This window comes from Euprymna scolopes, chromosome 3 (genome assembly GCF_053919585.1).
Source record: "Euprymna scolopes isolate OS-2025 chromosome 3, ASM5391958v1, whole genome shotgun sequence".
Lineage (NCBI taxonomy): Eukaryota > Metazoa > Mollusca > Cephalopoda > Sepiida > Sepiolidae > Euprymna > Euprymna scolopes.
In genome coordinates, this window is record NC_136484.1 from 109,305,579 (window position 1) to 109,331,973 (window position 26,395).

Genomic DNA, 26,395 nt, shown 5'->3' on the forward strand with positions numbered 1-26,395 from the left:
GACCGGATGGTCAACTTTAGTTATTTTTCAGAAACCATCTGTGGAAAGAGGAGTGCCTACCTCGACTCCTGAGAGAGGGCTATAACGTGGGCGGCACCTGTCTCCCTGGATCATCAGACTTTTCTTGTTGTAAACAGAATAACCAGAATCACTCGTACAACTATTCCCTCATCAAGGCCAAGCTATCATGTTGTTAGAATTGTTCTGAGGGACCAGAATAATTATTGATCTTTTTTTGGCGTTCCATGATCGGAAGGCCTAAAACGACTATATATATGATGGACTCTCCCGTCGATTTCTACGTATGAGGTTCAGACAACCCATATTTCTAAAACTCATTTATGCTTTTGCCTCTGATGACTTTTTAGTCCAGCAAGGGACTTGCAGACAAGGCCACAAATAGAACATGAATGTTGATTTAATGCTGCAGATATTGGTTCGGCTGGTAGTCGTTTTGCTCTTACTCTGTTTTCTTTCAGTTGCCTTAAGCTTTCAGATTGAAACCTCTGGAGACCTTCAAGATATATATATATATATATATATATATATATATATATATATATATATATATATATATATATATATATATATATATATATATACCGGCGTACCTCCTCAAGGTGGGGCGCGTCGAGTTCTAAAATATAACAGTAAAAAATAATATGTGTTATATAAAAATATGGGGATCCTGTGAAAATTCTACGATGTTTTCTCCATCAATATGTATAATTTTTTGTTAATAATAATTATTTTGAAATAATAAATATATTCCAGGGTCGATACTATTAAGAAAAAAATACTGTCATTCTCAAGTAAATATTCGAGTAAAGAAAACTAACATGCCTATTATTTATTTACTAGCTGGAAGATCCGACGTTGCCCGAGATTGAATGATTTAACACACCCATATTTAGATTGTCATCGAAAGCGCTAAAATAACATATTTTTCAATCAAATCGATTGATTGATTATCTACTCTAATTAGGGATCCGTCGCGATACACCGAGAGGAAGCTTCACATGACTCCCCGAAGTGATTTATTCCACAATATATTGTAATCTACATTACATTATTATCTTATATATAACGGCTTGACTTTATTTGTTTACAACGATAAAGTTAAGTATTATGGTTTTATTGTGCTTTAAACAGAAACATTTATTTCGGACGTGCTCCTGTCATATCAAAGCTTACTCTTGAATTTCTGTGCCGAGTCTTTCTGCTTGTGCAGCAATAACATTTCTCAAATGCACTTGTGATGTTAAGCTGTATTAGGTGTTAACTTTTGTCAAAATCGCTTGTTCCTTCTTTCATTAGATTTTTTCGATTATCGATTATCGATACTTGTCGATAGACGATCTAATACAGAGTCTATCTAAGAACACTCCCAAATATATAAAGTATATTTGGGTGAAATTTCATAAAAACTGACTCAGCCATTTCAGAGTTTATAGGGAATGAATTCACGCACACAAACACACACACACGCACACACAAAGTTCCTTTATATAATAGTGGGAATTTATAAAAAAAAATTGTAGAAATTTACTTCTTTTAAAAGCAATAAATATTTTCTATCTTGTTGCCATAAAAAATAAATATCAATTATTTCTTTAAATTTTACTGTTTTAGTCGACTGGACGAAATAATTGGATTCTGAAACAATTCATTTTATAATGGATAACATCGATAGTTTTACCTTAGCAACATCAGATTAGTCATCGATCGCAATATTTGCTGATCAAACGATCTCATTTTTTTAATGTATGTGAATGGTTATAACTTATGTACGAAGATGAAGTGCCTGATTGCACTATTATATAAATTGATTAAGGCATAGGTCTTAAAAGTTTCATAAAAATAAAATAATTCAATGATTTTTTTTTTGTATTATTTTAATATCTCGATTTTTGTTAATATATCAAATTATCCGCCCTTGGTTCACTTTGAAGGAATTTAATGTCTCAGAATTAGTAGTTTAAACTAGTCGATGTTTCACTGCAAGTTTTTAATAGTCGAATAAAACGGGGTTTTATAACTCTATTAATGTAGTTTCTGCCTTGGCATTTATGGGGCAGTCTATCTCATTGGAGAAATGAGTGAAACACTTTGCTTCATAAAACCTCCTCCGGTTCCGGTTGCGTTTCCATGGTAACCAGAGAGATCTGTAATCTACCGGAAGTGAGAAACATTCTCTTGCCGTAATGCTATCCGATTAATCGATCAGGATGTATTCAGTTTCAGAAAGCTTTCGTTTCTTTGTGATTGATAAAAAAGGAGATAATTAAGAAAAAATACAACGAAGATACCCTGCAATGCGTTGTTAGATGAAGAATAGGACTGAGGCTTTTTTTTTTTTTACTTCCGGTCGTTATGGAAAATGAAGCAAACACAAAACAAAAAATAAAAGCAAAATCAAACAAGACTTGTCGGCAGAAAACTAATAATGGCTGATCTAATCAAAGAATGTTTCTGAACTTTTTTTTTTATTAGGAACCCACTATGATATATATTTTTTCTTGTATGCTGCAAGTTCTTCGACACATATTCAATGGCTTTTATATATAATAGGTAATGATGTGTTGAATATAGATACATGTATGTGAAAACACAATACAAACCTTTATACTTAAATCACTACCTATATGACAAGGTGCGTTAAAAATAAAACAGACTGTAAAAAAAACTAGCTGTCCAGACCCGACGCTGTCCGAGATTGTTTTTACTTTCATTTTTGTTTCGTTGTATATTTTTAGTACGTCGCTTGTTTTTTTTCCCATAATCAGTACTATCACATTTAAAGTAGCATTTTTTAAAATGAATTTAATTATTTCGATATCTATTGGTTGTTTAATTATTCGTTGAACAAAATCTTTTTAAAAAAATAAAGTTTTGTGATGTGAAAAAATAAAACTAGGCCGATAAAACAAACTTTTTTTTTTAATATAATTATTTTTTTGTATTATTTGGACTATTATTCACATCTTCGTTATTGTTTTTTTTTCACAACGTTTCGGCCGATGTAACCTCTGACCATCTTCAGGTGCATTCATACAGTATGTTATTAGTGAATAGTAAAAAATGTTGTTATTTTTGCTTTCCCAATGAACGTAGCCGTTAGAAAATCAAACGCTAATAGCGCCAAGTCTTTTATTTTTTTTAAAGTCCGGGTCCATTCCGGTTTTTGCTATGATTAACGTATATTTTTCAGATAACGATGAGGATATACATTCATCATATTAAAAATGAATGGACCCGGATTTATTAAAAAAAAAAAAAAAAAAAAAAAAGACTTGACGCTATTAGCGTTTGAATTTCTATCGGCTATGTTCGTTGGGGAAGAAAAAAAATTTAGTATTCACCAATAACGTCCAGCGTGAATACACCTGAATATGGTCGGAGGTTACAGCGGCTGAAACGTTGTGAAGAATAAAAAACAGCCAAGATGAGAATAATAGGTCAAATAATACAAAAAATAATTATCAATATTCATCTCAAAAATAGACATTCAGGTTTTTTTTATAATTTCGATTACTGTTTTCATCTTGATTGTTATTCTCGTAATGACTTTCTTCAGGTGTATCTCGTCGTACTCGGGAATCTTTCTTTCGCACTTGGGAATCTGCACGACGTTTGAAACGATACGTTTTATTTAATACACATGGGTAACGTGTACTCATTCCGTCGGATAGAAATGTTAATTAATACGCGATTGTATCTTTTAGTATCGTCAGACGTAAGAATTAAACCTTCAACGGCCAAGAGCTTCACTTAGAAGTGAATTTTTACTTACTACTTTACGCCAATTACGGAAATTACATCGACGTAAGACCTAAGCGTTGTGAGAATAATAATTAAGATGAAGACAATAGTCCAAATAATTGAAATATAAGAAATTATTAATCCTCATCTCAAAAATTCAGAAACGACCAATTTTAATCACTTTTTAACTTTTTTTTAATACGAAATAATCACGTTGGCACACCGGTTCTCACCAGATCACCGAAGTTAAGCAACGATGATCCTAGCCATTAACAGATGGTGACCATTTGGGGATACTAGGCGTTAGCTGGACAGAATTACTATCAAAAGAAAAAGTAAGGCGTCTCGTTTTCCCCCACCACTTTATCCCCTAATCAGAGTAACACGATGTCATCAAAAGCAGGTGACTGATAAAATACGAAAGCAATCAGGAATAATTCTGTCTATGGTTTCATGTTGAATAACATTCTGAGCAACGCCGGAGTTATTGCTGGGTGCACACACGCAAATACTGTTAAAGTTTTCAAATCAAGAAATGCCATCAAAAGTTATAACAATTGAAAGAAGTGTGCAGAAGCTTTGAAATCAACATTCTTCAACTGACAAGTTTTGAAGACAGTCATATTGAAACTTGGATTTGGACGAATTTAATAAGGGCCAGTGAAATGCGGCATGGGAAAATGAAATTCCTATCACAAGTTTTTTTTTTTTCGTAAATAAAAACAAATCCCACCTAAGGAAGAATTCAGTCAGAGAGAGTGACGAACACCGAGCCGATCGACTTGTCATTTTGTCATCACCCACAACACTCCACCACACGCACCATCTGTCTCTCCCTCGCTCCATAGCATATTTGTGGAAGTATTATTACAAGAATAAAATTGTCACTTTTTTATATACCAAAAGTTGACAGTGTTTGTTATATACATTTGCCGATCAGTTTGGCATACGATTGATGAAATATATAGATGACACGGTTAATAACACCAGAACTACAGCGCAACGTAACATTCGTATCTCGTTGTGATGAGCAGAAGATTCATTTGGGTACAATCGTCATAACAATCGCCAGCATGGGTAATGCTCGGAGTGAAAGAAACTGCAACCTACTGTCTGTACAACTGCAAAGAAAGCTATGCCAATACACTAAACACGTTTGAGAAACAGCATGATGTTTTGAAAAATAAGCAACAATCAGTTCATAAAGTGTTAAACTGGTCAGAGTACTTTGAAAAATCAGTTGTAAAAATTGATATTCTCCTGAAGGTTGAATGCTCAATCCTCAGTCCGGGCAACCAAAAACTACAATCGCATATCTATATCCGGTCATGGCTGGCGGAAAAAGAGCATGCTACCCCCGTGAAGTAATTAAAGGGTTCCGCTCGAAATTCCGTCTAAATTCCCGAGTTCGAAAGAAATATACCTGAATTCGACAGGAGCATTCCCGAGTTCAACAAGATACACCCGAAGAAGGTCGAAGGTTACATCGACCGAAACGTTGTGAAAATTACATTCAAGATGAGAAATGGATGAATTCAAATATTACGTAATTTATGTATTTATTTGCGTCGTCCTCTTTACGTTACTACTATAATAATTTAGTAATTTAATTGTTGTCCTCATATCTGCCAGATATTTATTTACGCCATTTTCTTTATGCTACTAATACTTTCATTTTCGTCTTTTCGTTTTCTTTTTTGTCATTTAATGATTTACATAAACCTCCTTTGAGCTATTATTATTATTATTATTATTATTATTATTATTATTATTATTATTATTATTATCATTATTATTATTATTATTATTATTATTATTATTATTATTAAAATGGTTTGAGGAGGTGCCTAATGAAGTGAGAACAAGTGAGAATGGCAAGGTAGAGGTATGATGAGACAAAAGTGTCATAACGACCAAGCAATTGGAACATAATCGTCGGATTTGGTCGTCATTGACAAAGTCTCAAAAACTGGCAGATTGTAGACTTTTCAGTACCCTGGGACAGGAATATGAGAGAGAAGGAGAATGAGAAGGGGTGCAATTGGCCTTGGAGATAAGGTGTATACACGGGGTTAAAACACAAATAATCCTGATCATAGTTGGTATACTAGGAGTAGCATCAAGCCGTCTGGAAGAACAATTGAAAAAAAATACAAATCCTCGATGTTTAGGCGACCTTCAGACCTCTGCAATTATCGCCAACATCCTTAGGAGAACCCTTAATCTTTGAAGCTCCTGGGTTGAAGCCGGGATAAAGGGAAATCCTCTGGAAATGAATCCCATCCCTTTCCAGAGAGACGTTCATAAACGAAATCAGAATTATTATTATTATTATTATTATTATTATTATTATTATTATTATTATTATTATTATTATTAATAATAATAATAATAATAATAATAATAATAATAATAATAATAATATTTAGTCCTTTAATTAGTCTCGCAAGTAACTGCGAGACAAACAAAATGTTACTTAGAGACTACTATTGTGTAATCCAGCGTAGGGTACCGGTAGAAAAAATAAAAAATTAATTTACTTGAAACATACTTATTGAATATTTTCTGAAATAGTACAATAATTACCTTGACATTCTTCTGTTTAGTTTAAGATATCATTTTCAGATATTTTGATACTAATACCGTTATTAAAAAAATAAAAATTGCCGGATTTTAGTTTCATCAGAGTTTTCCACGACAACGTAAACAAACCACTATTCGTACTACCATAATAACAGCAACACAGAGAGAGAGGGAGAGAGAGAGAGACAGACAGACAGACAGAGAGGGGGCTACTGTTCAGTATTTGTGTAAAATATTACATAACTGATTTTTCCCCTATTTTTGATTATCCGTTACATTACTACCATTGCTAAATTACTTTATTTAGTTTAAATCCCGCATTTCCATCCATGCTCACCACCGCCCACCGAAAATTACCGACTATTACCGAATGAGCAGACGTTAAATTGTAACAAACACACATCAGTAAAGTTGTTAATGTCTGCGTTGCCGAGGAGCTCCTTACATGTAACATTTTCTTGCATTATTTACAACACGTAAGCGTACTATTTTTTTTGTTGTTGTTGTTTGTTTACAAATACTGTGTCAATAAAATTCTTACTTTCTTTTATATTATTAAGAAAATAATAGCGTGTTACAATTAGTGCAGCACCAACATTTTTACTATAAGGGACTTACGTAGGACTCCTGGGACTTACGTAGGACCCCCCCTGGAGTGAATGTGGTATTGCGGTGATTTTGTGGCCTGTCAAGAATATATTATGAATATATTATTATCATTTTTAATTTTGTAACTGGCTGTAACATTTTCTTGCATTATTTACAACTTTTTGTAAATAATGCAAGATATATTTTCCACTACAACGTAAACAAACCACTATTCGTACTACCATAATAACAGCAACACAGAGATAGAGGGAGAGAGAGAGACAGACAGACAGACAGAGAGGGGGGGCTACTGTTCAGTATTTGTGTAAAATATTACATGTAACATTTTCTTGCATTATTTACAACACGTAAGCGTACTATTTTTTTTGTTGTTGTTTGTTTACAAATACTGTGTCAATAAAATTCTTACTTTCTTTTATATTATTAAGAAAATAATAGTGTGTTACAATTAGTGCATGAGCACCAACATTTTTACTATAAGGGACTTACGTAGGACTCCTGGGACTTACGTAGTACCCCCCCTGGAGTAAATGTGGTATTGCGGTGATTTTGTGGCCTGTCAAGAATATATTATGAATGATGTCAATAAAAAAGTATATGATAAAATTGCTGAAAAAGCTAGAAAAGCTGAATATTATTGAAAAAATAAAGATAAAATAAAACAAAGAGTTCAGAATTATAAAAAAAAAACCCAAAGCGGTAAATAATGATACTTATAAAAAAAAGCAAAAAGAGTCAAATAAAAAATATTTCAATAAAAATAGAGAAAAAATGCATGCGAAAATGGCCCAGTATTATAAAAAAAAATAGAGAAAAAATTTGTGCAAAAGCATATTATAACAAATATAAAAATAAACATAGAAAAACAGCATCTAAATTTACTTGCAAATTCGAAATGTCAAGCAAAGATGCTAACTTTCATCGACACAATGAAAATCAAATTAATAACAGTGACTACAGAATATCAATGACTCGTCTGTGTAGAATCGAAGATGGCTGTCCAGACTCAGCTCAGAAATTGGAATATGCTAAAAGATTGCATAACAATTTGTCTGATTTGAGTCCGAATTTGACAATTGCTCAAATGAGGAAGAAATTGGATAGTTTCCAAAGTTGCAAAGGTATGCATTCTGATAGAATTTATTGCTGTGGCCAAAGTGATTGCACGGACAAGCTGGCCCTGCTGAAACTCTTGTCACCACACTCGCAACACCTGAGAACAGTGATCAGAAAAATATATCGATTATTGTCGATTGGAACATGGCTTAACAAATATGACATCGCAATACTTGAAGGGGACTGGTCAATATATAGTGAGTTAATTTACCAGGTTAGCAGGGATGCTACTATTTCTGACCTTTACAATGAATCCTTTTCAAATGAAAATGAATTTCACACTGAGGTTTATGTTACAACAAAATATGCCAATTTGTTTAAAAAATTTCAAAAGGCAATTTATGATTTTAAAATAAATCATTGTGACATTTGCAAAATGCGCAAAAAAGATTCAGAATTGCATGAATGGGACAACTGGGATAAAATAAAATCTCAAACAATACTTAACATTATTAAAGCAAATTACACATTACCATGTATTGTATGCAAAAAATGTCAATCGGATATGATAACATACAAAAAAGTACCAAATTTGGCATCGATTAATGGTCTTCAAGTTGATGACATCCCACCTGAAATCTCCATTTTGAATATGTATGAAAGTCTTCTTATTCAAAGAGCCAAATGCTTTATGAATATAATTAAATTGGTGCCATACAAGTTAAAAGGACTGCAAAGCCAGTTGATCCCAGCTATCAGAGGAATAGCTAGTCACTTGCCAATGCCAATGAAAACAACTATCAACCATGCTATGACTACATTGCCAAACAATGATCATAAATTACTTGAAATTATAGTTGATACATTGCCAAACAAAAAAAATATTATTTGGCGCTCATTGGTTAATATGGATAAAGTTCTCAAAGCTTTGGATTGGTTGAAAAACAACAATATCTTGTACAATGACATTAAAATTGATCGAAATGCCAACTTAGATGAAATTGTCACATGCACTGGGCGAAATAATAGTCTGAAAATGGATCATTTTCTGACTCAGACTGGGGCTCAGATTTCATATGAGCATCACACGCTCATTGAAATGCAACCAATGTTGCCACCTGAAAAGGATTTTACGATTTTCAGGCAAAAAAGAGTTGAAGGAGTATTACTAACTGACAATGACCCATTATTGGAATTGTTTTGTTTTCCTGATTTGTTCACAAGAGGTAGATTTGGAATGTTTTCAAATGAACGTCCATATGGCAAAGCAAAACCATACATGTACATCAGAAATCGATTGAACCATTGTGATCCTAGATTCAGAAGAAACATTCAATATTTGATGTTTTCTGCCGATAAAGCTGATAAACGAGCCATTGATGCTGGTATTTATGCTATAATGAAAACAGCAAAAATGCTAAAAATAACAGTTGCTGAACTGAAAAAAAGATTGACAAATAAGGATAAGCAACTGGAAGGCAATTTGTCAATGATGATGGCAAATATGCGAGGATCTAAGGAATTTTGGGCTCGAAAATACACGGATTTGCAAGCTTTTGATGAGTGTTATGGAGTACCCACTTTCTTTTTGACACTGTCTTGCAATGAATATATCCTCAAAGATTTGCACGAATTTCTTGAAAAGTTGAATAATACAACTAAAAAATTTGGACAAATAAATAATGATGATATTGTGGCAGTCAGTGAACATTTTTATCATAGATTCACATCATTTTTGAAGATTGTCATACTTGACAAAAACGGCCCTCTGACTGAAGTTGCCCATTATTTTTGGCGATTAGAGTATCAAAACAGAGGCACTCCTCATGTACACATGAAAGTGTACTGCAAAGATGCTCCTATTTTTGATGAGACTGACAAAGATTCACACAAAATAGTCCAAACTTTCATTGAATCTATTATTACTTGTCAACTTCCCAACCATTTTAAATCACCTAAATTAGCCTATTTGGTGAATAAAGTGCAAAGACACACTTGTGGTGGATCATGTTACCGTAAAAAATTTGTCAGAAATAAATTTTACACAATTTGTCGCTATGGATTTCCTAAATCTGCTGGAAATTTCAAATTTAACACAATTGAAGAAAGTGTTAGGTCACATAAATGTGGCAAAAAAATTTAAAAAATTGTATAATTTGAATAGAAGCTCACAAGAGCAGTACATTAATGCTTACAACCCAGCTATTTTGATGATGTGGGAGTCTAATATTGACTTGCAGTACATTTCTGACAATTCAATGATTCTGAACCATTACATCACCAGCTATCAGACTAAATATGAAGCATCTGAGACTGAAGGTGTGTGGTCATTGGACCAATCAAAATCATTTTATGGTAAATGCAAAAGCGCTGGTCTTTATACATTGTCCAAAAGAGATTCAGGAGCTTATGAAGTTGCTGATAAGCTGTTGGAACATCACTTGTTGGAGCTTCTGCAACTGTAATGTGGGTCGGTGCTGATATACCTGAATATAGAACCCGCAGATTTTTGCCACAAGAAGAATTGGATCAAATGCAGCCTGATTCTACAGATTTGTATTATGGCAATATGGTTGAAACATGGTACCCGAATAGACCTGATTCTATGGAAAATAAAAGTTTGTACTATGTTGCGAGAAACTATGAAAGAACAATGAATGCTTCCACAAATGATGATGAGAAAGTTTCATTGAAGCTGCGAAATAATCATGGCTTTTTAAAAAAAAGTGAAAGAAAAAGCTATAAAGACGCCAAATGTGAGATTGACTTCTGAAACAAAAGAACGATATTATCACAATTTGTTGATGCTGTTCAAACCTTGGCGCCAAGAAGAAATTGATTTATTTGATGGCTGTAAATCATATGAGCAATCATTACATCAAAATGCTCCATATTTGTCTGAAATGACAAATTATGAAAGTATTAAGGAAAAAATTAAAGATGCTATTGAAATAAGCAAAAAAATAGAGCAAAAATCTAAAAATTATGAAAATGAAAATAACGCTGATGATGATCAAATTGATTGCGATCCTAATATGGCTAAAGAGGCAGATAAAAATGAAGCTGATTTAAATATGCCTCAAATCAGACATGTCACTGAAGTTCAAGTTTTAGAAAATGAGCAAAAATTGAATTTCATTCAAAAAGAAATTTATAATGAAATTATTTCCAAACTTGAGCAACGAAATCTTCATTGGAATGAGGAAAACCCTATTCCCAGGTGCAATTGTGACGATTGTCCACAAATTCTCAAATTTATTAATGGTTTTGTGGATGTGGGCAAATCTTTTCTGATCAATGCACTGGCAGATAAAATTACTCTCACATATCCTGCCATCAATGGACCCAGTGTAGTTATTTGTGCTCCTACTGGTGTCAGTGCTTACATTTTGAAAGGATCTACATGCCATAGAGTCTTTCAACTAAATGTGCAGCATGGTTCTACACCTAAATATGAACCATTATCAAAGGATAAAATAAAAAGTTTGAGAACCATGCTTGGATATGCGAGATTATTCATTATTGATGAAATAAGCATTGTTAGTCACTTGCAATTAGCATTTATTCACCAACGTTTGCAAGATGTTTTTGGTGATATTAGGAAACAAGTGTATCCATTTGCAAACATGTCAATTGTTGCATTTGGTGATTTATTTCAGCTTCCACCTGTTAATGAAAAACCTGTATTTTCCAAAATATCTATTCAAGATGCTAGAAAATCAAATTTGGGAATTGCTGGTATAAATTTGTGGTCATATTTCGATTATGATGAATTGACCATAAATGTGCGACAAAAAGATGACAATGAAAACTTTGTTAATATTCTTAACAGAATAAGACTTGGGTCACCAACTGATTAGGATATTGAGATCTTGAAAAGGCATCGAATCAATCCTAAACAAAAAGCAAATATTGATCAAGTTACTGATCTTTTGCAAAATTTGCAAAAGAAAATGCATATTATTTGCATTGTACCCACAAATGAATCTGCTGAGGAAGTGAATTATAAAATGTTGAAAAAAAATAATATTCATATCATTGAAATTTCAGCAACTGATTCCAACTTAAGACAAAAAACCGTAACAAAAAAAAAATCAAAACAGACACCAAAAACTTCTAAACTTAAAAAGATTTCTGACACAGCTGGACTTGAAACTGTGCTTAAAATTGGAATTGGTGCTAGATGCATGTTGCGTCGAAATATTGATATTGAAAAAGGACTTTGCAATGGTACAATGGGTACAGTCACTGAAATACAAATGAAAGATGGCAAAGTTGTTACTGTGACTGTAAAATTTGATCATATGCAGTCAATGTTGAATTTGTGCAAGCTGACTATGAACTTTCTCCTGTACTCTTTGTGACTAGATCTCAAATACCTTTGTCACTCAGCTATGCTTTAACTGTCCACAAAACCCAAGGTATTTCAGTCGATGGTATCATTGTTGACTTGGGATCTGATGTCTTTTCAGATGGAATGGCCTATGTAGCTTTGTCACGTGCTAGAAAGCTGTGCAATGTCTATTTGATTGACCTTGACCCTCATAAATTGACCATGTGTAACAAAAGTGCATGGACTGAATATAATAGATTGAGGGCCAAAAGAGACAGGGTTGATTTGCCACCGCTTCCTCCTTGTTCTGTTATGCCTCAAAGTTTGTCATTGTACAAACAGATTTATAAACGAAAAAAAAACAATCGTTATAGATCATGATTTGAAGCAAAAACATAATAGTCCAAATAGAAAATGGCTGAAAATAGACAATTCAATTTCTCAAAATAATTTGGACCTCAAATTGATCAATGAAAGAAATGCTTGTTTTGCTAACAGTATTGTTCAGACAATTTACCACCTTCCTTTGTTGTCTAACATCATTAAAAGCATTCCAAACATTGATTTGCCAATTCAGCAATTAAAAAGATTGCTTGTCCCTGGCACTCACAGTGTTGCTGATCTTAGAGAATCAATCGGAGGCGTTTTTAATAGTGGCCAACAAGAATGTGCTATTGCATTTTGGGAATTTTTGATAAACAAGTGCCCTGACAGTGCCAAACAATTATTCACTTTTGAAGAAAGTAAAGTGATGAAATGTCTTAGAATACACAAACAAAACTGCCAAAGACTACAAGATAGTGAATGTAATTGCACCTTTAAAGTTGGCTGTGGGTTCCAAACCTTGCAGATTGCTGGAATACCACAGAGATTAGTTATTCAACTTCATCCTACTGATGGTCGACAGCAATTTAAAAGTTTGCTCAAAACTGATGCTTCAGTGCTCAAACATTGTATCAAATGTCAGCAAAATACTGAGCACTTGGAAAATGTCACTAGAACGTTTCCTACTGCAATGAAATATTTGTGTGTTCAAATAAATAGATTTATGTTTGAAAATTATAATCCTCGGCGAATTAATGCTGAAATTATGAATTTCAGTACAAAAAAACAAAATATTTTTGGAACAAATTTCAAAGTAAAAGCAGCTATTCTGCACACTTTGAATAGAGTCGATTTTGGGCATTATACTTGCATTGTTAGAAATAATATTAAGTGGAATATTGTCAGTGACACTAACTTTTCTAATAATGTCAATTTTCCTTCCAAAATGTCCAATATTGTTGGCATTTTTTTGAAAAAATATAAAGGAAGCAAACATTTGATAAAAACAAGGTCATACATTCAATAGAAATAAATAGTGGTGGTTTTCGCTTTTAAAATTCAACCATCACCTAGGCATGGCATGGGGCTGTAACTGTTACTCTGCAGGCGAACAATAGCACTGTTATGAATCATAACTAAACTGGAGACACGATTTCTGCTTCAAGAGATAAATGTAATATAAAATTTTAACCGGAAAATTATTTTACTGAAAACTATTGATCAGTATTACACTCTAAAAAGGAAGATACTAGAGTTAAAAAAACAACAATTTTATTTACACTCAAGCAATTCAAAATTTATCTCAAAACTGACTCTTCAATTCGCAAATATTGTCAACAAAATACTGAGCATTTGCAAAAAGCCACTAGAAATAGAATTTTTCTACTGCAATGGAATATGTGTGTGTTCAAACAAATAGATTTTTATTTTAAAATTACGATCCTCAATGAATTAATTCCGAAATTATATATTTCAATAAATTTTTTTTGCAGAAATTTCATTGTAAAACCAGATATTCTTCACTTTTATGAAAGTCGATTTTGGCATTTTACTTGCATTATTTAGAATAATAACAAGTGAAATATTATCAGTGACACCAATATTTCATATAATTTTAATTTTCATTCCAAAATGTCGTCCATCAATATTGGCATTTCTTTTGAAAAATATAAAAGAAACAAATAATTGAGAAAAATCAGACCATATATCCAATCGAAATAGCAAAAACTTGAGTGCTAACCTCCCAATCAGCGAGGTATGGGGCTATAACTGTATCCCTGCAGGCGAACGATAGCACTTTTATGAATCACTTAAATTCAGAATTTAAAACAAATTTCTGTAATTTTTTTTATGTAATACTTTTCCTGTGATCATTAGCATGTTCTATTAATTAATAAATATAATTCTATTATTTTTATTGTTGCTTACATTGTTGATGAATAGAATTTTAAAAAGTTAGGTATTTTCTTGAAAAAGGATTTCGGCCTCAACAGAAAGATGTTCAACAAAATGTTTAACCATAAAATTTACCAAAAACTATTAATATTAAACTATAAAAAGAAAGATACTAGAATTTAAGCAAAAAATATTTTATTTCAACTCAATCAGATGTGCCTTATGCACTAATAAAAATGCAATTGGCATTTTGTTGAACTTTTTAAGATTTTAAATATTTATAAATTTTCTCATTATAAAAAACGATTATTATATTGATTATAATTTTTTGAAAAAGTTCAACAAAATGCCAATTGCATTTTTATTAGTGCATAAGGCACATCTGATTGAGTTGAAATAAAATATTTTTTGCTTAAATTCTAGTATCTTTCTTTTTATAGTTTAATATTAATAGTTTTTGGTAAATTTTATGGTTAAACATTTTGTTGAACATCTTTCTGTTGAGGCCGAAATCCTTTTTCAAGAAAATATTATTCTTTGTTTACGTTATTAATTTACGTATTTATGCAATTCTCTTACGCTGACCCTGCTCTTACTGCTTAGGATTTTCTGTTTCTTTTTATTTACCTTTATCTATTAGCGTTCTTTCTTTCTTTTTTATTCATTAACGTCATTTTAGTTAACCTTATCTAGCTACTATTCCTTACATACTCCCTCCGTACTGTATGTTCCCATCTTACTCGCACCGAAACTATTCAATGTGCAAATAGACAAGCAATATTAGATTAGTTTAAGTTTATAGCTTTTTCAGAAAGTTCGTTTATGTTCTCTATTTACATTAAAACTACATCTCGACCGATAGAATCTGACTTCTCATCCTCACCAATATAAAAAGATGATAAGCTTAGAAGTCGCGTGATTTGCTCACAATACAATTGTAAATCCTTTTCTCCTTAAATCCTTACTCATTCATTAATAAAACAAAACAAATCAACCCCAACCCCGCCCCACAGTCACATCTTTGCGCGCACAAACACGCATATTGGCTTCTTATTATTATGAAGTTTATATTTTCAAGCAAGAATAAACATGTAATCATCTTATAAAGCTCCAAAATAAAATAAAAATACAGGAATAATACAATAGACATTATTATTATTATTATTATTATTATTATTATTATTATTATTATTATCATTATTATTATTATTATTATTATTATTATTATTATTATTATTATCATTATCATTATTATTAATAATAATAATAATAATAATAATAATAATAATAATAATAATAATAATATTGGCTCACAAGGAGCTTTCACACAGGTCTTCAGAGATATTTCCCTGAAAACAGCCTGTGGTATTCACTGGAAGCTGAGTGACAACAAGTTTCCCAGGGTTTCCAGTACTCTCCACCTCTTTCGATAACATTTGCAAATGACTTGCATTACGCAACAGCCCCTTACTATTGATTTCTCACTGGCAGCCGCCGTTGGTTTTCACTGGAATTTGAGTGGCAATAAGCCTCTCCAAGGTTCCAGTTCTCTTCGCACTTGTCCAGTGGTTAGGGCTTTCTCCTCTGTCTTACTCCGGGGGGGGGGATGTGGTAATTGAGGGATGGGCGGTTTAGAGGACATCGGTATGCCACTTCCACGTTCTTGATTCCGTGTAGCACTTCATGCTTTGCCTCTGTAGCAGTTTGCCTGGCCCGCGTATGTGGCTTATGTGTGTTAGTCTCCACATTCAAGGGTTTTAAGCTGTTTTCATTATTGATATTCGTTGTATCTTTTCAGTCATTCCTCTAATTCCAATTTCTCCCATTCTTTTTTTTTTTTTTAAAGTTTTTCGGGATTGTTCCTAGTGCTCCTAGTATTATAGGTATTATTTGGACCCTCTTCATCATCCATATACCTTTCAGCCTCTGGCTAGCTCTGTGTATTTGCTCCGTTTTTCCATTTCTTTGATAATCACCCTGTGGTCAGCTAGGACGGCAAAGTCTACGATTTGATAGGACTTTTCTTTCTTGCTAATTATTACAAAATCCGGTTTTCTTGCTTGAATTGTGTTTTGTATGTCCATGTCTCATAGGAATTTGGTGATTCTCGTTTTCAAGTACTGTTGCCGGCTTGTGTTTGTACCATTTGTTTGTGCGTTCGAGATGCAATTGCTTGCATAATTCTCAGTGTACTGCCCTTCCCACTTGGTCGTGTATGTTCTTGTATTCCTTTTGGGCCAGTTTGCTGCATTCACTTACTATATGGTTTATCGTTTCGTCTCTTTGTCCACAGAGTCTGCATTTACTGTTTTCTTTTGTCGATCTTTGCTTTGATGTAGTTGGTTCTTATCGAGTTATCTTGTGCTGCAGTTATTGGGGATTCAGTTTCTCGGCTTAGGTGCCCTTTTCACATCCATGTCAAAGTATTTTCGTTATTCTCATCTTTTGTTATACATATGAATCTTCCACGTGGTTGTTTTTCTTTCCATTTTTATTTTCTCGTCTTATCCTTTATCTCTTTGTTTTCTGTTTTATCGATTTTTTTCCGTGTTGCCATGATTATCCTTTCCATGTTTTGCTTTATGTATTTTTCTACTTCTTTTTGTGTTACGCACACAGTCTTCTATACAAACAAGTCTTCTCCCGCCTTCTTTCATTTTCATGTAGAGTCGGTCACATTTTCCTTTGGGTGTAGTTCGTTGTGCATGGTCATGAGTTTCCCGGTTTTCTGACCGAGAAGTCTCAGTTCTTCTTTAGTCCACCCTATGAACGGTCCTGAGTATCTTACTAGTGGTACTGCCCATGTATTTATACCTTTTATTAGGTTTTTGCTCTATAATTTTGTTTATAGAAGTTTTCTTGTTCTACTGAGGTATTCCTCTTCTCTCTTTCATTTCTGTGACTTTGATGACTTCCAGAACTCCCAAGTATTTATAGGCGTCTTGTTCTCCTAGTGCCTTCATCTCCGTTTGGTTGGGTAGTTCCATGCCTTCTGTCCTCTTCAGTTTTCCCTTTCTAATAACTATTAGTGTACACTTTTCCATACTAAACTCCATTTGTATATCCTGGTTGAAGGTCCTGGTAGTGTTTATTATTATTATTATTATTATTATTATTATTATTATTATTATTATTGTTGTTGTTGTCGTCGTCGTCGTCGTCGTCGTCGTCGTCGTCGTCGTCGTCGTCGTCGTCGTCGTCGTCGCCGCACAGGTCATCATCAGCGATTACTCACTGACAAACACCGGCGGTGTTCCCTGAAGTCTGGGTGACAACAAGTTTCCCAGGATTTCCATTAATCTCCACCTGTGACGATAACCTTTTTAAATGAATTTGCATTATTGCAACAATCGTTTGCCAGTGATTAATCGTTGGCAATTTAATCATTGGTATTTACTGGAATTTGGGTGGCAATAAGCCATCCCAATGTCCCAATCCCATTCGCAACACATGCAGTAGAAGGTTAGTTATTGATTTCTCTCCTTGATATTTCCTTCCTCCTTAACCTTTCGACTGTTTGGTGTTGTACCAGTCGATGTTGGCACTTTTTTTGGGGGGGAGGTGATACGATCGTTTGCCGGGGAGAGTTACTTGGGGACGTTATTGGGAATATCATTACGTCCTGGGAACGGCAACCAGCTCTCCAGGTGTCAGATATGATCAAATGATATCAAACAATAGGCACGAACGATAGAAACATCAAAAATGAACCACTTGGATGATTACGGTTGACTTGGCGTCGGCTGCATTTTCTGGTAGATCTCATCTCCGATCGTTTCGGTCGGCGTCATAACGGGCAGCATTTGATCGTCATTGATGGCAGGGGCAGCTTGCTAAATTTTGACGCTGCATAGAATATTGAACAAAGGCATTTTTTAAAATAAAAATATAGTCTTTTCTTTTAGCACTGGCGGATCATTTTAAAATCAGTGATTGTAGACCCACATCCGTCGTAACTTGTGACCAGACCAAAACTGCTATGCGCGCCCAGGCACGCGCCTATCTGTTCGGCATCTCGGATTCAATTGTTTAAAACAATACGGTTTAATCTTCCTCTCTTTTTCAATGAAAAAAGAAAAAAGAGAGTAAAAGAAAGAAAGAGAGAGAGAGAGAGAAGTACACACATAACATTTTTAAAGCAAGGTAAGTCGGATGCTATTGTTTTCAATTTTGCTGTCGGTTAGACAAGTTTGACCTTTGCCACAATGTACCCAGTCACATCACGATTTTGCTCAGCAGCCGTCACTTTTTGTCAATCTGAGCCAAGTTGACATGTGCTGACATTTTAAAATGAAAACTTCGCCGATTATACGATTTTATTTGGGTTCCACCCACGAAGACAAGGAAAAAAGATTTAACTTGTAACGAAATCAAGAGCTACCCCGAAAGGATTTCTCATCCATTGTGTCACATTCGTCCTCCTTTTGATAGCTTTGCTTCACATTGCAATAGTCACAGCCTTTTAAGGGCGCAATGGTTATTATTAAAATTATTTTTCTCTTCTCTCAATTATTTTTAATAATTATTCACGGATATATATATATATGTTTTTTTGAAGCGTATAATCTTTTCATTTTTTTTAAACGTTAATTGTACCTTCATATGACATATTAAGTCTATTGACTTTTTATGTTTTTAATTGTTTCTATTTCTTTTAAGAAAATAATCGACGTAAATACCCCTGTAAAACCCGATAAGCAGCAAAGTCCCACCCCTACACGGTAGAGATCCCTAGATGTAACAAGTATTCTACTCTAATTGTTTCTTCCCCAGAATAGCTAGACTCTGGAATTCTCTTCCGAATTCCTGCTTCCTCAACTGTATTGACATGCAGTAGTTCAGGTGTGATGTAAATAAACATCTTGCTGTTCAACTCCCCACATAGCATCCCTGCAACTTATGTCCCTGATAGTAGCTCCCAACATCAAAGTGGCACTGTGCCTTGTTTGGGGTAAAAATGAAATTAAAAAACAATTGTTGTTCTTGTCCCTTTTTCGACAATTATATGTTTTATGTTTTAAGGTGTGACAATTTCTCTCCGATCCAATTTTTTGGATTTTGTCCCTAATGTGTATCCTGGTTTTCACGCACCAAACGTGGTCCGATAGGTCGTGAATGCGGGGGGGGGAGGAGTTATTTGGTATAATAAGATTAATCCATACAACAACAAACTTGTCCCGCGTCTGACTATGCATTTAACCAACACCAGCGCCATATATCAACATTTACAAAAAGAGCATAACTGTCTTCCTTCCAATCTTCGACAAGTCCTTGTATATAACCCTAAAATTGTTCAACATGAAATGAATACCAAAAAGTTACAAATTCTAGAGACAATTTACATTAGAACTCAGCACCTTACTATTAATAACATCGCATTCGAGACCAGCAACAACATAATAAAAATCCTGGCATAGCGCAGAATTACCGTCTTTGCTAATATTGAATCACGGACCTTTAGACTTTAGAACTCATATTTTAATTTACTTACATTTCACCGATTTTTAGTCGACTATTATAATATAAAGCTGAACGTCTGTGTGTGTGTGTGTGTGTGTGTGTGTGTGTGTGTGTGTGTGTGTGTGTGTGTGTGTGTGGTCACGAATAGGCTCCTATATGGCTGAGTATTTTAAAAAACTTATTACATATAATGATAGAAGATCTATCGAAGATCAGGAATGGGTGTGTTTTATCTGGCAGAATGGTGGTTCATAAAAGTTGTGGGGTCTGCGTTATGAGTATGGAAATAAAAAATGAAAAAAAAAACGTTTACAAGGGTTTTTGATAAAGATGTACATAAGAATATTTGATAAGTATATTTCAACTTAAATAGGGATGGTATAATAAAATTGTGGGGTCTGCGTTCGCGCCTGTACTCCATGGAAATATGGCACAAACTTTAACAAAGACTTTTTATATCTATTTGCGTAAGTATACTTTGATCATTATGTTTCAGTTTAAAGAAATATAGTATAATAAAATTATTGGCTGTTCCTTCGCGCCTGACCTCCATAGAATGTAAATATGTCACAAAGTTTAACAAGGTTTTTTTTTAAAGGAGTGAGGGTCCACAATAACACCTTAACTTTAATCTTAATTCACGTTAGCTTTTATTTATTTTTTTTTAGTTGAATCATATTGTGTCGAATAAATTCACCTCATAAATTCACGTTCTTATTAAAGTGAAAAAAAGTCGAAAATTTAGATAATTCTCGACACAAATTTTGCATAACTCTGTTTTTTTTCCTTCTCCACTTACACGTGGTACTCTTTCGAAAATAGATAAATAGATAAATAATAAAAAAAATAAGACCGTTACTTGTTATCGTGTCAAAAGAAGGAAAAAATCCTGCTCACGTGATTACGTGTCTTTTAAAAAACATTTACATAACCTTTTCATTTTTATTTATATATCTGCTTAAGCATTTTTTGTCAGTGTACTAGAAGAAAGTCAGTTGATTACAACCCTTTCAGCGTGTTCTTTACATTACAATAGTACAACCCTGAATCCGACGGCGCAATACTACAGCGTTCAATACTGTAAAACTGAAACGAAGCTCTTCTGCTTGAAAAAGGCGCAATTTTCTTCTTATTCATATTTATATCGATTCTTTGCTAAACTAAAGTAATTGCGTGTTTACTTTTTTAATATCCCATTTTGCTGTTTCGGTTTAGTAAGTAAAGCTTCATTATTTTTCAAAACTGTTTTTGTTTCTTTTTTTTTCGATATTTCGTCGATATTATTTAGTAAGAGTGTTTAGCAGAAAAGCCAACAAACGACTACCCGAAAAAATAAATATACAAGAAATAAATGTTACTATAGTCAATAAAAGTTCAGTTCATGTTTCTTTTTGTTTTGAAATAGTTTTTAATGCTCTTTACTTGAAATAATTTCAGCGAACCGAAATTAAAACGAAATTTGAGGCGATAACTACTTAAATTAATTTTTATATAAACTACACATGCCATAATCGAATATTCCTCAAGCACAAAATAACGGAAAACATTAAAATATGTTTATAAATATTCTTTACGTTGACGGAACTCTCTTAAATTGTTAACACAGAATGCTCAGGTGCCCCTCCTTCAAATTGAAAGCGGGGCTCTTCATTTCAAAGTCGCTGCCATTTTGATTTTTTAAAACCGGTTCGTGAAATAAAAAAAAACAACATTTTTTACAAACTACTTAAAAATACAAACAAATGAACTTTTCTACCATAAAAGTAACTTTTATTTACTATGATAACATTTATTTCTGGTATATTTATATTATTATTATATATAACATTTTCTCTTTGTAAGGAAACATCATTTTGTTGGTCACTTTTGGCTACGAACGGAAACAAAGTTGATATAAAAAATATATTTTCGCGAAAATTATCTTTACTTTCATCATATTTTGCTTAGGGTAAAATTTTGGACTATCAAAACCTATCTCTTTACAACCCTCTCCTTTTCATAACCTATCATACTTTCATCAATCACAGTCCATTTTCTGTAGGCTGTTTTTGAACCCAGTCAACGACGGGTACTTCTGCTAGTATATATATATATATATATATATATATATATATATATATATATATATATATATATATATAAAGGGCTCATTCAGTCTTTGTCAGATGATGGATACCTTCGAAGGGGTGCCAGCGCGTGAAATTTTTGTGACAGGAGGTGCGCAATCTCCAACTACATCTCTACTTAATCGACATTGTTTAATACCAGTGGCCAGTGAAGTGTGTACGGGACGACTGGAAACAAATTCCGAGATAAGCGGAGAGCTCATACAGCGTCTAGAATTTCCAAATGGTTACCCATCTGGTATTAACCAGGCTCAACGTAGCTTAACTTCGTTGATCTGACGAGAACCGGTGTTTCAATATATATATATATATATATATATATATATATATATATATATATATATATATATATATATACTTTTACTGATTCCTTACAGCCTTAACTTAATTCATTGAGTACTGTTTTTGTAACTTCTCACATGGACAGGTGTGCAAGCATCTCACAGCCATCTGAGTATCAGACAAGAAACAATTGCCAGATGCTCGTTTTATTTTTAGTTTTACACAGCAATTTGCAAATTCTTTTGCCAACATCAAAACACTAATTTTTCACTTCTGCGGAATACTTTTCCTTCTTCGATTATTGTTTTGCGACGTATTCTCTTTCATTACTGGGGCACTCATTTTGGGAAGTACATATATACAGAAACAATAATAAGAAGCCATTAATTAACGACGGCCATTATCTTCTCTATATCTATAATATAAATTAGCTGTTTGTTTAAATGTATGTATGTATGTATGTATGTATGTATGTATGTATGTATGTATGTTGGTATGTATGCCAAAAACTTTCGATAGAGGCAGCGGATTTTCACAAGATTGGTATTGTTTTTAAGCTTGACACTTTGGACGGCAAATATCGCAAAATTGGCTAAAAACATTAATTCCTTCACCCTCAACAAGGCACTTTTTTACAAGGAGGGGTCGCTTTTTTCGCAGATATTTTCGAAAGTCAGCTCCTCTTTTCGATTAATCAGCTTTAATTTAAACCGTCGTCACTTCCGGTTTGGCGGTGGACGCAACGGCAAAGACGTTACGTTTTTTTTTCATGTTTATATCCTCCTTCGCAGTACGACTTCGAGCCAGACTGCCTACTACGACTTTTTTTATGCTCAACGCACACCTCCAAACATTCGGGCAATGCCAGACACCCAGGCTAGTATATTATAAAATAGAGACGATTATTTTAGTCTACAAAAAAGCCATTATAGTAAAATTAAAACCTGTGGTCACATTTCAATCCAAAATGGCTTCGTTACCTGCCAAAACCTGATGCGCGTTTTCCGGTTATTATCAATCGATTTAATTTAATATACTAAATTTCTACAATAATTCCGAGGAGAAACTCTCTCTCAAATAAGTTATCCTTATAGATGATACAAGATACTTTTTCACTTATAGTTATGTCCTACTTTTACCCCAATTTACACCGTTATCAAATATTTTGTAGAGTTATATTCTTACACGCGTCCGTCATTATTTCGTATTATTATTTCGTTTCCTTAGTAGTCATCTAATACTTATTTGACATGAAAATAATTGACGCTCCTTTGAGTTTCGGTTTTCTATGTTTCCGTTAATTTGATTGGTTGCTCAGGTTCGTCCCGTTGTTTAAGATAATGAAACAGTTTTAGACTTGCTTTCAAAATGGCGTCTTTATTCGATTGCATAAAAAAAAAACATTTTTGTCATATCGAAACAAAATAGAACTGTAACTTCATTTTCGTACATTTAAAACAAAGCAACACACAGATGGAAGTTGATTTTCACATATTTCTTTTATAATACATCGTCTTGTAATATCGCAGCAAAAACAAAATATCCATTATACTTCTTCATTTTCGTCAATTATCTTTTGCTTTTTCTTCACAGCGCAACAAACTGTGAACATTGTTAGTTTATTTTCGTAGAACGGATTCAGTCGTTCGTGATAAAACATTTTCGTCATATCACAGAAAGGTATTGAACACTAGAAACAGTAGACCTTCAGATTAGTAGTTCGTTTCTTTGAACGTGCGAATATACAACCATATCGCAGCAAACAATCACTTCATTAAATCGTCCACAAAATTCACGTTAAATTCACACGGATGCTTTTTATTATTTTACATTTCAAGTTTCAAGTTAAATTTAATTTTTACGATATCTTTTCTTTATTAAACTATTAGGTTAAAGTACAGAACATTTTTAAAATCCTCCCATATTAAGAGTGGCTTTCTGAATAATAATGTTAGTATTTGTGCACAAGTACAAAATTATCTAATTTAATAATCTTTAGGTCAGAAATAAAGTTTTACTTGATAGTTTAAATGCGTCAAAGTAAATTTATAATATCAAAATAAGTTTTCGGTGACTTTTAGCGCTTTAGAATTTTTTGCTTATAATGGTCGTCACAAAGATTTTTTTAAGCCTTTAAACTGTCGAATCCGAAGTAATTTTTGCGTGAAATAAAGAGGTAGTTTGGTAGCAGCCTAAGTGATAAACAAATATGTAAGCATGTAAGAAGGTTGTTAGCAATGTAGTAAACCGGAATGGTGAAGTGTATGAATACAGACAAACGAAATTCGCATTTAAGTTATTTATTTTTCGAAATTTTCACTCATCAATCAGTATACAAAATGAAGTTAAGATGATTTTATGGCATCCAAAATTCCAACAATAATAAGCACGGCTAATATAGCATGGCTGAAGGGATTCTTTTTCCGAGTTTACTGATAATCGAACGGTCATTATTTTGAAGCTATTGCGCCGACCGTGCCTCCTGATCCCAACATGATCATTATGTTGACGATACTCAGCATAATGACTGTCCTACGATTGATATGGGCAACAAACTTGGAGAAGGAATCAGAAACTATTGATGATATTAATGGAATGTTGAATGCTATCGTAGGTGGTTTAGCTCCGTACAGCGTGCCATCTTTTACATCAACTCAATACATGGCCCCCATTAAGTTTGAAGAGATAATGGATATCCCCTGTACGAGTGGCTGCACATGTAATCGTGAAACAAGGGTTGTACAATACCCTACCTTACCTCTCTTGAATCGGTATTGCTTAATTCCAGTGGCAAAGAGAAGTTCAGGACGACTGGAAACAATTTCGAGATAATTGGAAAGTACATAAAAAACCACTGGTGTTTCCAACTGATCACCCATTCTAGTCATGACCAGGTTCAATGTTACTTAACTTCGTTTAAGTGTATCACTATCACTATGCCATATATATCTAGTCAAAACTGGTAGAGTGTATTCGTTAATTTCGAGGGATAACTTTTTTCAAAAAGTAAAACAAACCAAAAGTATGTCGTATAACGAAACAAGCCAGGACATTTGTCAATAACAAATATCCAAAGATTTGTCTGTTTGGTTCATTACTTCACCATCCCAATATTCTACATTACTAACAGCTTTCTTATACACTAACATATTTGTTTACCAGCAATGCTTCAAGCAAATTAACTAACTATATATGCCCATGCTTTCGTTCAGTCTTGAAAGACAAAGGATACCCCTTAGGGGCAGTAGCGCGTGAAATTGTGAGGCAAGGGTTGCCCATTCTGCAACTAAACCTCTCCTGAATCGGCACTGTTTGAGTCCAGTGGCAAGGAGAAGACCAGGGCGACTGGAAACAATGCCGAGATAAGCGGAGAGCACATACAGCACCTGAAAGTCCCAAATGGTCATCCATTTAGTACTGACCAGGTTCAACGTTGCTTAACTTCGGTGATCCAGCGGTAAACGGTGTGCCAACGTGATTATGCAGTATAACTATATATATATATATATATATATATGTGTGTGTGTGTGTGTGTGTGTGTGTATGTGTGTGTGTGTGTGCGTGCGGCACAATCACGTTGACATACCGGTTCTCGTCAGATCACTGAAGTTAAACAACGTTGGGACTGGCAAGTACCAGATTGGTTACCACTTCAGAATTCTAGGCGCTGTATGTGCTCTCCGTTTATCTCGGTATTGTTTCCAGTTGTCCTGAATCGCCACTTGATATTGGTATTTAACAACGCCGACTTATAAGAGATGAGTTCGGAAATTGCACAACACTATTGCCACAAAAATTCCATGCACAGGCACCCATACAGTGGGTATCCATATTCTGTCAAGACTGAAGGAAGCTACCACTATATTTTTAAAATAATATATATATATATATATATATATATACATATATAATTTAACGGTTGAAAAGACCAAAGAAGTACAATATATGTATTTTTTTTAATAAA